Below are 14576 nucleotides of genomic sequence, written 5' to 3'. Positions count from 1 at the left end.
TTTTCATTCTGCTTTCTGTACATGTGGGTGGGTAAAATTAGTTTTAAAATTGGCCTGAAAAAGCACCTCTATCTTGTCTTTTTCTCTAGTTGTATTAATTTCCTTCCTACACCCAAACAATTATTTTAGGAATACACCTCTACCCCGATATAATGCGACTCGATATAACACAAATTCAGATATAATGCGGTAAAGCAGCGCTCCAGGAGGGAAGAGTGGCGGGGGGTTGTGCACTCTGGTGGATCAAAGCAAGTTTGATATAACACAGTTTCACCTATAACACGGTAAGATTTTTTGGCTCCCGAGGACAGCGTTATATCGAGGTAGAGGTGTATATGTTAATTTAAAGATCAATCACTTTAAGTGCCTTCCCATTTTTACATATGTAAAACTTGTTCCCAGTGAATCTCATAGCTTTAGTTTCTTGATGAACAATTCTAGTAAACAGAAAACTTTTCACAACATAACTCCAAAAGGGCTTATTCAGATTTAATTAATTTCTGAGGAATTAAATGTTCAGAAGAAATATTTCTATCCTGGTGCATTGATGAGCAAGCATCAATACCAGGAACTCCTATCACTAATAGCAGGAAGCCTGTTTAAGACCATAGACATTTAAGTACTCTAACTCTTTTACAAAAAATATACATTTCACCCTTGCATTTTTTTTGTGGTTCTGACACTGTAAAGACAGCAAAACTTTGCATTTAATCCTCTTTGCTTTAGTGTCTCTGTGTGCACCCATTTTGTTTGAAGAACTACTTTGCTAGTTCTCAAAAATCTAGGACAGAAAGAGTGTGTCAAATCCAGGACTGATGTAAGTGGCTATAATAACTCTATTGAATGTATTAGATTCCCACATATATTTGATTCTTTTACTCTAAGGACTGAAGTTCGGCCAATATTTTGTTAGCTCCTCCTGGACTCTTTAATGAAATCTTACAGCAGCAAATGTTGTCTTGGGTGGAATATGAACTGTTTTATAGAAGCTTTGCAATGGCTGGTCCAAACTTAGAGATTGTTCTCTTTCACAAACTATTACTTAGCTTAACTATTGGTCCTTCAGAATATTCCTCCTGCTGGCTTTCATTTACATCTACATGAAAAGTATGTATGTAGTTGCAGCATGAAATAGCTTCTCATTTTATTTGGAAGTTGCTTTCAACCATGGAGTTTACTTTTACATAGCATAGTGTGATCATATGCATAAGGGCACCATGGTGCATACAGTATAATTCAGCACCAGGAAAGGACCAAATGGAGCCAATATTTGAATTAGTGTCAGTGGTTGTTTTTTTTTTTTTGTTAAATCTGCTAGTAGCTAGTAAGCTCCTTCATATTGTATCCTCCATAATTTTTGAAGAAAAGTCTAAAAGAAAATAATAAAAGTGTGGGTGTTTTAAGAAGAAAATTGGTTTACCTAATTCAGGAGTTATTCACACAATATATAGGGGAGGTATACAGGCAGCTTCCTCTCACAAGTAGAGGAGACAAGACCACAGCTGATTTAGCTGCACTTTATGAAGATAAATTTTCCACACAATGCTATTTGAATAGTAGATTCCTTGCTCTGAGTTTATGTATAAAGTGCTAATGATCAGCTGCAGTTTGCCTCTAATGTAAAACAAGTCTCAAATATCAATAATGCTCACATTTTTCTTGGAGAAGGGTAAGTGTGAACAGATAAAGCAATTTCTTAATGGTCATTACACTACCACGAAACATATCTCTGTTCTAAGTGACTTACTGTATTGAGAGAGTTCTAGAATCACACAGAATATCTTGTATACAAAGCCCTGAAGAAGAGCTCTATGTAAGCTCAAAAGCTTGTGTCTCTCGCACTAACAGAATTCTGTCAAATCAGTGGTGGATTAGCCACTGGGACAATGGGACCAGTGCCCACAGGCCCCAGCCAATTGAGGGGCCTCGGGGAAAATGGCTCCTACCTGCTCTGTTCCACCCCACCCCCCGGCGCTCTTGCTAAGGAGTGGGGTCAGAGCACTGGGGCTTGTCCCGCTCTGCCTGCCCAGCACTCTGGCCGGGGAGCGAGGTCAGGGCACAGGGCTTGCCTCACTCTGTCTGGCACTCCTACTGAGGAACAGGGTCAGCGTGCAGGGGCTTGCCCTGTTCCGCCTGCCTGGCACTTCTGCCGGGGAGCAGGACAAGCCCCCTGCGCTCTGACCCTGCTCCCTTGCAGGAACGATGGGTACGTGGAGCGGGGCAAGCCCCCGCGCCCCGACTCCACTCTCCAGCAGGAATGCCAGGCAGGTGGAGCAGGGCAAGCCCCCACACCCTGACCTCACTCCCCAGCAGGAGCGCCGGACGAGTGGAGTGGGGAAAGCCCCCACGTCCCGACCCTGCTCCCCGGCAAGATCACCTGGGGTTGGGGGAATGGCAGGTGGAAGGGGTGGGGAGGGCCCAGGGCCGCACAAAACTGACCACTTGCTCTGGCCTAGCAAAACTGTAATCCACCTCTGGGTCCAATAAAAGATATTACCTCACCCACCTTGTCTCTCTACCAGAGTAGTTCGATTTTACTTAACTCGAATTTGTGGAACCGACCTTACAAAGTCGAACGTGTGTATCCACACTAAGGACAGTAATTCGACTTTGTGAGTCCACACTAACGGGCCAAGCGTAGACAGTGAATTCCTTACAAAGATACATTTTTGCGAACAATGAACATAGTCTAGTCTGTCTCTGTGAACAAGACCATGCACAGCACCTATCTCATGCGCACTCAGGACAAGTTTGAATTTTCGGCCTTCGCATTCATTGCCTGGGGTCTTGCAGTGGAGATCAGACAAGCGGGGCAGGACAGCAGAATTCATGTAGCAGGCAGACATGGTAAGCCGTAGACTTTTGGCTGCTTAAAACTTAATGTATAGCAGTGCCCTCCTTTCACACTCAAAGCAATGGTCATAGCGTTTGCAAGTTCCTGCTGCCGGCAATCCGGAAAGCATGAACTCTGCCCCTGTTCCACCCCCTCGCGGCTGTCCCCGGGAAAGATCCCTGTATGCTGCCCCTCTACCGCCTCCACCACATAGCTGTAAACCGCCGCTTATTGTTATGTAAAGGAACAGTCAAGCATTCCCAATACTAACATGCCCCTAATTCAAAGCAGGACGCCCTGAGCGAGATCACCCTGAGGAGGATCACTGACAGAGATAGAGACCACATGCTGCGTGAAAGCCAGCACAAACCAGGGGCCTATGCCACCATGCTCGTCGAGGCAATGCTCTCAGAGTACCTGCTGATAGCCTGGCGCGGAAAAGTGTCCTACCACGGAGCACCCAATAAGGCCGCTCTCCCCAGGAACCTCCTGCGGAGGCTTTTCGATTACCTCCAGGAGAGCTTCGTGGAGATCTCCCAAGAGGATTTCTGTTCTATCCCCATATATATTGACCTTCTTTTCACATAGTTAATATTTATGCTCTGTTAAAAATAAATGTTTATATGTTTAAAGAACGTACCGACTGATCCTTCCCCTGATTCAGGGTCTGGGTTAACGGCTGGGGAGGGTTGGTAGGGGATCTCAGTGAGGGTGATGAAGAGATCCTGGCTGTCGGGGAAATCAGCGTTGTAAGCGCTGTCGACTGCCTTGTCCTCCTCATCTGCTTCCTCATCTTCCTCGTCCGCAAACATCTCCGAGGAACCGGCCGTCGACATTATCCCATCGTCAGAGTCCACGGTCAGTGGTGGGGTAGTGGTGGCGTCCGCACCTAGAATGGAATGCAGTGCCTCGTAGAAGCGGCATGTCTGGGGCTGGGATCCGGAGCGTCCGTTTGCCGCTTTGATCTTTTGGTAGCCTTGTCTCAGGTCCTTGATTTTCACGTGACTGCGTTGTATCCCGGCTGTATCCTCTGTTTCTCATGGCTTTGGAGACCTTCTCGTAGGTCTTTGCATTCCGTTTTTTGGAGCGCAGCTCCGAAAGCACAGACTCATCACCCCACACAGCGATCAGATCCAAGACTTCCCAGTCAGTCCATGCTGGGGCCCTCTTTCTATTCTGAGATCGCATGGACACCTCTGCTGGAGAGCTCTGCATCGCTGCCAGTGCTGCTGAGCTCGCCACGATGTCCAAACAGGAAATGAGATTCAAACTGGCCAGACAGGAAAAGGAATTCAAATTTTCCCGGGGCATTTCCTGTGTGGCTGGTCAGAGCATCCGAGCTCGGACTGCTGTCCAGAGCGTCAACAGAGTGGTGCACTGAGGGATAGCTCCCGGAGCTATTAACATCGAATTCCATCCACACCTAGCCTAATTCGACATGGCCATGTTGAATTTAGCGCTACTCCCCTCATCGGGGAGGAGTACAGAAATCGAACTAAAGAGACCTGTATGTCGAACTAAATACCTTCGTTGTGTGGACGGGTGCAGGGTTAATTCGATTTAACGCTGCTAAATTCGACATAACCTCCTAGTGTAGACTAGGCCTTGTATACAAAGAAGCAGTCACAAATTTAGCTTAGTGAGGAAAGTCCTTTTCCATTGTCGCAGTTTCACTTGCTTTCATCATAACCGGAAAACAGTTTTGACTAGTAAAAGTGCTGTCATCTTCCCCATATGGAGGTGCTGTAATATGTTGAAAGCATAAATTCAATTGACTTATCAAATCAAAATAGGGTTGCCAACTCTCTAATTGCTGAAAACTGGAAACCCCAGCTCATCTCTTCCTCTGCTCTGTCTCCTTCTCCCCTCCCTACCCCCATCACTTGCTTCCCCCGGAGAGCTGGGCTGGGAGGAGCTGATGTGGAGCCTGCCTGCCCAATCGGGGTACAGCAGTTGGGCTCTGGTTCAGGAAAGGTCAGTCCCCGGAACAAGGGGCTGGGGGCAATTGGGTCATAGTGGGGCAGAAGGAGGTGTTGGATCCCGGAGTGAGGGGCTGGGGGAAATCAGGGCACTGCAGGGCAGAGTCAGGGTGTTGGCCATGGAGCGAGGGGCCAGCATGGGGTTGGTCCCTGGAGCAAGGGGTTAGGGTGAGGGCAATCAGGGCACAGTGGGGTAGATGGTCCCTGGAGGCTAAAGTTGCAGGTCTGGGAGCCAGTTCTCTCTGTCAGCAGCTGAGCAGCTCCTCCAGGCAGCAACTGCTGCTTTTCGTGCCCTCTCAGAGGGGAGGCTGATTGCAGTTACTCTGACTGACCGGACACTCCCAGGGCTGGTCTACACTAAGGGGAAAAATCGATATAAGATACGCAACTTCAGCTACGTGAATAACGTAGCTGAAGTCGAAGTATCTTATATCGATAACTTACCCGTCCTCACGGCGCGGGATCGATGTCCGGGGCTCTCCATGTCGACGCTGCCACCGCCGTTCGGGGCGGTGGAGTTACGGAATCGATAGAAGCGCGTTCGGGGATCGATATATCGCGTCTAGATGAGACGCGCTATATCGATCCCTGAAAAATCGATCGCTACCCGCCGATACGGCGGGTAGTGTAGACGTAGCCCCAGGTCCCCTTTTCGACTGGATTTTCCAGTTGAAAACCATACACCTGGCAACCCTAACCCACAAGTCCGTTTTAGGAAGATCAGCAGTTTACATATCAAAGAACAAATACAAGAATATTATAAAAAGTCTTGTGTTGGAAATGGTGTTTTCTGCTTGGTTTTTTTGTGTCATTTACATGCTCATCATAAACAGTGGGACAGAGTGTGACATTCCACCAACCACTTGTGTTTTGCAATGCAGAATGTAGGTGCCTCAATATGCAATCTGTTTGGCTCCCAACTTCTATTTTAGAGCAACCTTTACTTAGCAACAACCAATGTGATAGCTTTTTGTACCTCATAGATTTTGCTGCAAGGCTGTGAGGTCTTTCTACAGTTTGACTTAATAAAAGATGACATGCTGCAAAATGACATAAAATCCAACCCAATGATACTACAGTGCTGAACATTTTTATATTGTGACTTTGAGTCAACCCGAATCTTGTGTATAGTACAAGAAAACTCTTTGCAAGTCTCAACAGAAAAAAAAATGGGATATTTACAACAGGTGAAATCTGAGCTCAAATAGGAATGATTTCTAGCTGATCTAGGCCATGTCTACACTTACAAGCTTACAGCAAGACAGTTGTACCAATACAGCTGTGCCATTGTAAGAACACTTGTGTAGCTGTGTTATGCTGATGGGAGAAAGTGTTCCCGTCGATATAATAAAACTAGCTCAACAAGCAGCAGTAGCTATGTCGGCGGGAAAATGTTTCTGTGATGTAGCACTGTGCACATGAGTGCTTATGCCGGCAAAACTTATGTCACTCCGGGGTGTGTGTGTTTTTCACATCCCTGAGTGATAAAAGTTTTTGCCAACATAAGTGCTAGTGTAGACATGGCCCTAGACTTGAATTTTTGCCTGTAAATATAAAATGCCAGTGTCTAAAATTATGGAATCAGCCAGCCAGTAGGAGGTTACCCTTTTAATAACTATCTATTCTGAAAGAAACAAAGGAAACACATTATCTTTTTGGAGGGGTGAAATTTTGGGGGAGGTGTTACACTAATTTCAAAAGGGCCAAGATTTCACCTACAAGCTAAACAATTAATGTGCATCTAGCACTGATATACATTATGGCTTTCCCAGGTGACAAAGAAATGTGATACAGATGAGTGTGCCCTGACTGAATGGTACCTAAAGCAATGTTGGAAGTGTTATGTTGTTTCAGCTATGCATTCATAGTGAAGGCCATTTACTCACTATCTGCATGTATCCAGAATAACAAGAATAATAGGCCTTGATTCTGCATTTCCTCTTACTTTTGGTAATAGATCTATTTACTTATAGATTTCACTGGATGTGTGACACATAATGCATTATTCCTTTTTAATTCAAATTATTGAAGAATGTGAAACATGGGCTTCTGTAGAAATTTTGGCTATGATTTTAGATAAGGTCCATAATTTTTAAAAGCAACTAGGGAAGATAAATGTAAAGTTGTTTAAAGTTTTAATCTTCCCTTATTCAATTCTCATTATAAAGTATCCATTCAGTTATAACCTAGTTGTAATTTCCAACCCTATATGGATAAAACCTTATTAGAATGACATTACGGAAATGTCAATCTACTAAATATAATGCTTATAAACAGTCAGTTTTTGAAAAAATGTGAAGTCAGTGTGAACCTGGCAGCCCAGAAAATCCATATAAAACATATCTGTAGTCTGGAATACAAGATAAGTAGAATTATAGATTAATTGCAAAAGCAGCAATAGTGAAAGGAAACAAAAGATTTCTACAATATTTGTAGGTTTTATATTTTTTGTCACATTTTATATATTTAAGGTACTAGTCATACTGCATAGGAATAACAAAATCAAGATCTTTTTTCTTTCTTCACTCTGAGTGAAACCACTCTTGTATTGTATTCCAATACACCGAATCCTAAATTCCCCAGTGTTTTGGGTAATTCCCTTCTTAGGTTAATTCTTAACTTCTAAGTCAGTTCTTTCAGTCAGCATTTCAAGATGGGCAGGATTCTTGTATGTTTCTAGTCATCTTTCATATACTTTTGGATGAGACTACTTTGATGCTTTTGCTAACTGTACTTCTCCTTTATTCATTGCTGATCTCATTTATGTGGAGGCAAGGGGTCAGGTATTGGGAAGGAAGGCATAGGATAAATTGACTTGAAGTTGGGGGTTGCTGTGGGGAAATATGAGGGGGATGAATAGCAGAGACTGAATTGGAGAAGTTAGCCACACCAACAACATAAACAAACAAATCTATAACTAAGATGTGTGCTTGTCGTCACCCTGATCAACGTCCATCTATCTAGCAGGTTATGGCTATGTCTACACTGCAGTTGAAAACCCCTGGCTGGCTCATGTCAGATGACTTGAGCTCAGGCTAAGGGGCTGTTTAATTGTGGTGTAGATATTTGGGCTCAAGCTGGAGCCCAGGCTCTGAGACCCTGCGAAGGGGAAAGGATCCTAGAGCTCGGGCTGTACCCGAAGGCTGAACATGTACACCACAATTAAACAGCTCCTAATCCTGAGCCCCATGAGCCTGAGTCAGCTGACAGCAGCAGGCGTTTAATTTCAGTGTAGACATACCCTATGTGGCTCTCATTTGCTTATAGGCTGTATTTATTTTGCCCCAGCCCTTGTCTGCCTTTGCTGTATTAAAATGTAGACTTAAAGGCAGGAACAGTGTCTGAGTTTGTGTAGATCTGGTGCACTGTGGAGCACTACTGCAATCTAAATAATAATGATCTCGTGAACAGAAACTTTTTATTTTCAGTTAGCTTTAGAAATATTGGCTCATTTTATCATCATACCCTTATAATGGAGTTTAATCCCATTCTAAATATTAGAAAATGGAGGCAGAGTGTTTGGGAGTAATCCAAAGCCACAAAGAGAATTCTGGTGTACTGAACAATCTTTTAAAGGTGTAGGTTACCACTTCAAATTTCAGTGTCTTTTTGTGGTCTTGCTTGCAGATTAGGGAGCCCTGTAGGAAAGTGTGTGATCTGGGCCTACCAGCAGTCAGTCTGCAGCAAGCAAGCAAGCTTACAGTAAGATGGGGGTGAGTTGTGCCTCTGTTTTAGGGAGATGCCTACTTTGTCTCTTGCTATTTCAGGGTTTTGTGGTGGTCTGGATTTTAAGAAATAAAATGGTGCTACATTACAACCTTCCAGAATGTGTGTTATGTTCTAGATAGTAACAATGAATATGAAGAACAAAACCAAGATCTTTTCTCTTAGAATGAAGTAAGAGTGAAGCCATGCTCTTAGTACTTTATTTTAGTACAGGGGTCGGCAACCTTTCAGAAGTGCTGTGCTGAGTCTTCATTTATTCACTCTAATTTAAGGTTGCGCGTGCCAGTAATACATTTTAACATTTTTAGAAGGTCTCTTTCTATAAGTCTATAATATATAACTAAACTATTTTTGTATGTAAAGTAAATAAGGTTTTTAAAATGTTTAAGAAGCTTCATTTACAATTAAATTAAAATGCAGAGCCCCCACAGACCAGTGGCCAGGACCCGGGCAGTGTGAGTGCCACTGAAAATCAGCTCACATGCCACCTTCGGCACACATGCCAGAGGTTGCCTACCACTGTTTTAGTACGTTAGTACAGGATCCCAAAGTCCACCCCCAGGTATGTGCTGTGAAGATAATAAGAATCCACGTCAGAACTGGGACATGACCTTAGTAATTCCTGTCATGTAGGCCCTCACCTTACTCTAGTCCATTGAGAGAATATAGTTATTGAAATGTAAGATGAGCCCTGTAAAAATCCTTTGCTTACATATAATATAGGAAACGCTAGTATTGCTGTTTAGTGTGAATGATGACATCCCAAATTTTAATTAGGAATTGTCAGTTTTTTCCAGCTGATGCCAATTGCTGTGTGGATGCATTGAGGTGCCCCTTCCTCCTCTCAGGTCAAAATGGAAGGTGGTAGATAGATTGGGCTGTTTGTGAGGCTCCTGGATTGTTTTGATTTGTTGTGTGGGCTACTCTTATTGAATCCCAGCTGAAGGAAGAAATCTCTTACACGGCAGGGTAAGAACATCCATTCTGTTAGCAGCTCTGACTCATTTGTGGATTACCAGCATAGATCAGGTTCTTTAAAGTACTTGGGATGTTCCCTGGACATCCTCAATTTGGTCAGTTGTGACTTCCTTGGCCAAAATTCCATTGACAAGATGAAGTGAAGCAACAGCTCTAAATCTAAAGCAGGGATATAGGAATGCAATCTACCCTCAAGCATAGGAAGAAAGAATAAAAACTCATAGTTACCAGCTCCAAAGAGTATCCACTGCATCTTCCTGAGGCAGGAGAATGTCACCCCCACAGAGCCCTGTCAGAGAGAAGCAGTTTTCAGTTTCAGGCTTCCATATTACATATTTAGCCATCACAGCCTTTCAAGGCACACTTTCTTGCAAACAGGCTTGGAGCCTCATTCTGTTACCAAAAAGTGAGTCATGTGATAGTTATATGAGAGGCCCAAATAAGCATAAACAAACTAGATCTCTTTTTCAGTCAGGAAAGTTCACAACTTCTTGATAACTCGGGACACCCACAAAGATGTTAGTACTCTGCTGTTTTATTTGCTGTAGGTATAGGGAGGGAGGGAATCAGACTGGCTGACAATCTGATTGCAAGGAAGTCTCCCTCAGATCAGAGTCTTTCACAGACCTATCTGCAGGGATCCCCATAAGAGACAGATTTGTTTCACTTCTTTAAAAAACAACAATCCTAAAAAGAGAACCTAAAAAAACTTCTGAGATTCCTGTGCAAAATGGCTGTAGTGAGAGATGTCTTCTCAAGCCACTGGGCATGCCCTCAGTGCCTGAGCATCACTTCTCCCCTTGGGCAGGTGTTAGCAAATATAATCAAGAGTCATTCAGTGTGAAGCCTTCTGATCTTACCCCAGTTCCTGTCAAGTCATGGTTCAGCTCAGTTCTACAATTCTTGATAGATTTCTGCATAGTCTTGAGCAAAACTAGGCATCACAACCCAGATGCAGAGGGGAAAGAGGGAAAACTCTGCATTGAAGGATTTTCTGATGCTAACACGTATGCTGTTGGGATTCCTTACAAAATACAGGTTTTTGAGAACAATTGTCAGACTCCTGCTTTAAGTTTGCAAAATATGCCTCCAGTAGATCATGCAGTAGGGTTTATAGGGACTTTGTTTTGTGGGCATAGTCAAAGCCAGGCAATAAAAAATTCTCTTTCAGAAGTTAAGCTTATAATCCTTGATTACTTGGCTAGCAAGGTGGCAGATGGTTAATCTACTGCCACCATTAAGAATTATATCTCTGCTCTGGCTTTTGTTTTCCTTTAGGGTGAAAAGGACCAGAGAATTTGGCATGCTAGTCAGATCTCCCTCCCTAGCCAAAATAATGTAATGCCCAGTATGACTCCTTTAGGGCTATTAATGTTTTGCTAAATCATTTAGTTGTTGTTACATAGATTTGTAAACTCTCCATCACCATAGTGGTTTATTGTTTTTTTGTAGGTTGTAATTTCTTTGAGGCTGGGATTATGTTTTTGTGTATGTTCAGCACTAAGTGATGTGTTTGTAAGCACTAAAGAAAACAATATCTGTTTGCAGATTTCATCATCTAGATCAGGGACAAATCACAATTTCTGCCAAATAAATAGCATATACTTCACAATTGTGTACAAAATGGAGCAAGTTACACTAAAAGGACCAGAGATTAAATACACTTTTTTTTCAAAAAGTGCCTAAATGATATTGTCTTGAAAGTCAGTGGGACTCCAAAGAGACAAGATGGGTGATGTTTAATATCTTTTATATGACCAACTTCTGTTTGGTGAGTGAGACAAGCAATCACTCTACATCTAACCTATTGGTCCTCATCTTTAAAGGAAACCCACGCAACACTTTCAAAAGACAAGCCTGGGAGCATTTGTAACTTTGCTAGACACTAAAAATCATGGACTGAATAGAGGTGCTGGATTTATGGCTTATTACAACAATCTATAACCCACTAATAACACCCCAACCTTCTCCTTCCTTTCTCCCCTATGATTGGGTGGATAATGGGCCACCTATCCTTGAATGGACCCTCAAAATATGTGTTAATTACTTATGCTAAACAATCTGTTCCACCTTGTTTTTAACTGTGACGCTCTGAGTATATTTCCCAGACCTGAAGAAGAGCTCTGCGTAAGCTCAAAAGCTTGTCTCTCTCCCCAACAGAAGTTGGTCCAATAAAAGATATCTCACCCACCTTGTCTCTCTAATATCCTGGGACCAACACGGCTACACCAATACTGCATACAATGATGAGACCTCAGAGTCATTTAACTAAAATGTTACTGTTGGCCTCCAACAAGTATATAGCTGCTAAATTGGCTTGTCTCTTACCTTGGTGGACCCAAGTAAGGCTATGTGAATTGCCTCTACTAAAAACAAGTAATCCCTAGCTGAAGAAAAATCTGGTAGGGTACACACACCTCATCTCTGGGAGGACTAAAAAAATCAGCAAAATTGTAACCCTGCTTTGCTTTGTCTTGTCATAGATGACAAGATAGAGTCTGTGTTCCCGTGTTTCTTCAGAAATACATTGATATGAGCTGTGAGTGCAGCAAAGTTCCTGTAAGCCTGAAGTGTATGTACAGTAATGGACTAGGTTATATTCCAGGTGTGAAACACGGGGTTAGACCAGTGCATCTGTGGTACTAGAAGGTGGAATCTCCCATCAGTGGAAAAATAGAATCACTTCCTGAGGTATAAAAATAGACTACTTTTAATTTTTAGCAGCAGTTGTTTAGGAGAAGGTAAGTTTCCATTATTCTTTTCTTACCCGAGAGGCATGAATCCAATATGACAGTCTTTCTATCTTAATAAGACCCAATATGATGGCACTTGCTGAACATTTGCTTTGGGACTTGACATTTCAAAACCTTATTTCTCTTGTAGTCAGATGTGTTGACTGAGGCAACACAGTTTACCTCAATGTTGTTATAAAGGTACCTCATGACTAGATCTGGTCTGTTGTATCTGACAGTGTCCCTGATCTGTCATTTTCTTACATGCATCTAGTTCATAATTGACTCTGAGTGAACTTTTAGCCCTCATCCAATGTCTTAAAGGGCTAAGAGTAAAATTTTCTAAAGTGTCTAAGTGACTTAGCAGCCTGAGCTCCATTTTTCACAAGCTCATATGTCACTTACTGTCTATGTTCCACTGACAGTCAATGGGACTTAGGCTCCGAAATCACATACACATTTTAGAAAATTTTACTCTAGGTGATTGCCTTCCGGAGAAATACATCTTTCCCCTCTAATTAACCAAATTACTGTTGTAATAATCAAATTTAATCTTTTTATACTGTTAATTTATGCTATGCATTTGCCCCAGTTTTAGACAACTAAAACAGATGAGTGAAATTTGTTTCTAGTAAGTTTCTGGTTCTTCTACAGTATCAGAATGATGTAATGCTTGGATAGCACATGTTCCTGGGAATGTTTCTTCTGTTCCCTTTTCCCCACTTTAAAAATAAAATTATTTCATTTTTTTTTAATAATAGGGTCCCTTTATCTCTTAAAATTTGTTTTTACAAAAATAGCTTAGGCTTTTTAGTCTAAGCTATTTTAATTTAAAATTTTACATCTTCAAGCTAATCATTTGGACATAATGTGCTCCATTAACATTGGATAGTCTCACTAGAATGCCTCCTATTCGACAGAAAGCCAACTGACACATTCTCTATAGATTTGTTTTTTTAATCTTCTCCTCTATTTTTTTTTCTGATTAAGATTTTGGTATTCTGGGTTTTGCTTCAGGAAGCATCTTCCCAGTACTGTATTAGCAAGTTGGTAATAAAAAACAAAACAGAGAACGCAATCTATTTGTTAAAATGAACATCAGGAAGGAGTATGTAGAGACATACGCATAAGGATACTTACAGCTGTATCCTGTATCTGTTGTGTCTTTGATACAAGGTGTGCTTGAGAGTAACATGTTGGAGGGTGCTATATTATGTATTACTCTAATATACTCCCCTTTTTTCCTGCAGCTCTGTCTGCTTCTCTGCTGAAGCACAGGCCACAGCTCAGTTTTTACAGGACTTAAAAAATAAAAAATAAAAAAAAAAGTATGACAGGGTTAAAGCACCAAGAAAGCATGCCACACAATTTCTGAAGGAATAACATTTAATATAGATAAACCTCTGCAACCAGGATTTGGAATACTTATGGCATAATAGTTGTGAAAAATGCTCACAACTAGTAGTGTGTTCCCCAGGGAGACAAGGTGGGTGAGGTAATATCTTTTATTAGACCAGCTTCTGTTGGTGAGAGAGACAAGTGTTCGAGCTTACGTAGAGTTCTTCTTCAGGTCTGGGAAATGAAGGGCTTGTCTACACTACCGCTTAAGTTGATGTAACTTATGTTGCTCAGGGATCTGAAAAAACCTCTCCCCTGAGCAACATAAGTTACATTGACTTAGCGCAGTGTAGACAGTGCTTTATGTCAGCAGTAGATGCTCGCCTGCTAACATAGCTTCCTCCTCTCATTGAGGTGCAGTCATTACATTGATGGGAGAGCGCTCTCCTGTTGACATAGCGCATCTTCACCAGATGCAGTTTTAGTCCCATTGCCAATTGCTGGCTGTATCCTGAGCTTCCAGCGAGATAGGGAGGCTGCAATCTGGATCCAGAGGCACAGGCTCTGGGACGTAGTCCTCACAGCAGACACCTCTTAGTCCTGTATTTGTTCAGCCCCTGAGTCCACAGAACTGTCTTCAGCTCTTCCTATTGTAACGTTGATCCTAATGAGGTCCAGCTGTCTCAGTTCTCTGATGGTGGGTGTGTGGAACCTGCTAGACTGCTTGTCCTTAAAGGAAATCCTTTGCACTGCTTCAGAGACAGCTACTGAACAAACCTGTAACTATGTCATTCAGATGCCTCTGGGCCCTTGTAAGTGCCCTCCCCTCCTTTCCTCTCTCCATGTGTGCAGAGACAAGATGATTAATTAAAAATCCATGTCTTCTCCCAACTGCCTTTCTCCCCTCTTTTAGACTAAAGAAAATCAATCAGTGCAGTACTACAAGAATGTGAGTTACATGAGCAGATGGTGTTGAAAACTGACATGACA

The 14576-nt window shown here is 42.4% G+C and overlaps 1 protein-coding gene across 9 annotated transcripts in view; it reads left to right on the top strand.

Moving 5' to 3' along the window:
- Positions 1-14576, top strand: part of LOC120369179 (heparan sulfate glucosamine 3-O-sulfotransferase 1-like) — a 109535-nt gene that overhangs the window by 32428 nt on the left and 62531 nt on the right. The window contains exon 1 of one of the 9 annotated variants that reach the window (XR_005582986.1): positions 8449-8525. The exons of the other annotated variants lie outside the window; for them this stretch is intronic. The gene's annotated coding sequence lies outside the window, so the exon portion shown is untranslated. Of the gene's footprint in view, positions 1-8448; positions 8526-14576 lie in introns of those variants that run through there. 9 annotated transcript variants of the gene reach the window in all.

Source organism: Mauremys reevesii, linkage group 7, assembly GCF_016161935.1.
Source record: "Mauremys reevesii isolate NIE-2019 linkage group 7, ASM1616193v1, whole genome shotgun sequence".
Lineage (NCBI taxonomy): Eukaryota > Metazoa > Chordata > Testudines > Geoemydidae > Mauremys > Mauremys reevesii.
The sequence above is the reverse complement of the archived record's forward strand: the minus strand, read 5'-3'. Positions and strand labels throughout refer to the sequence as shown.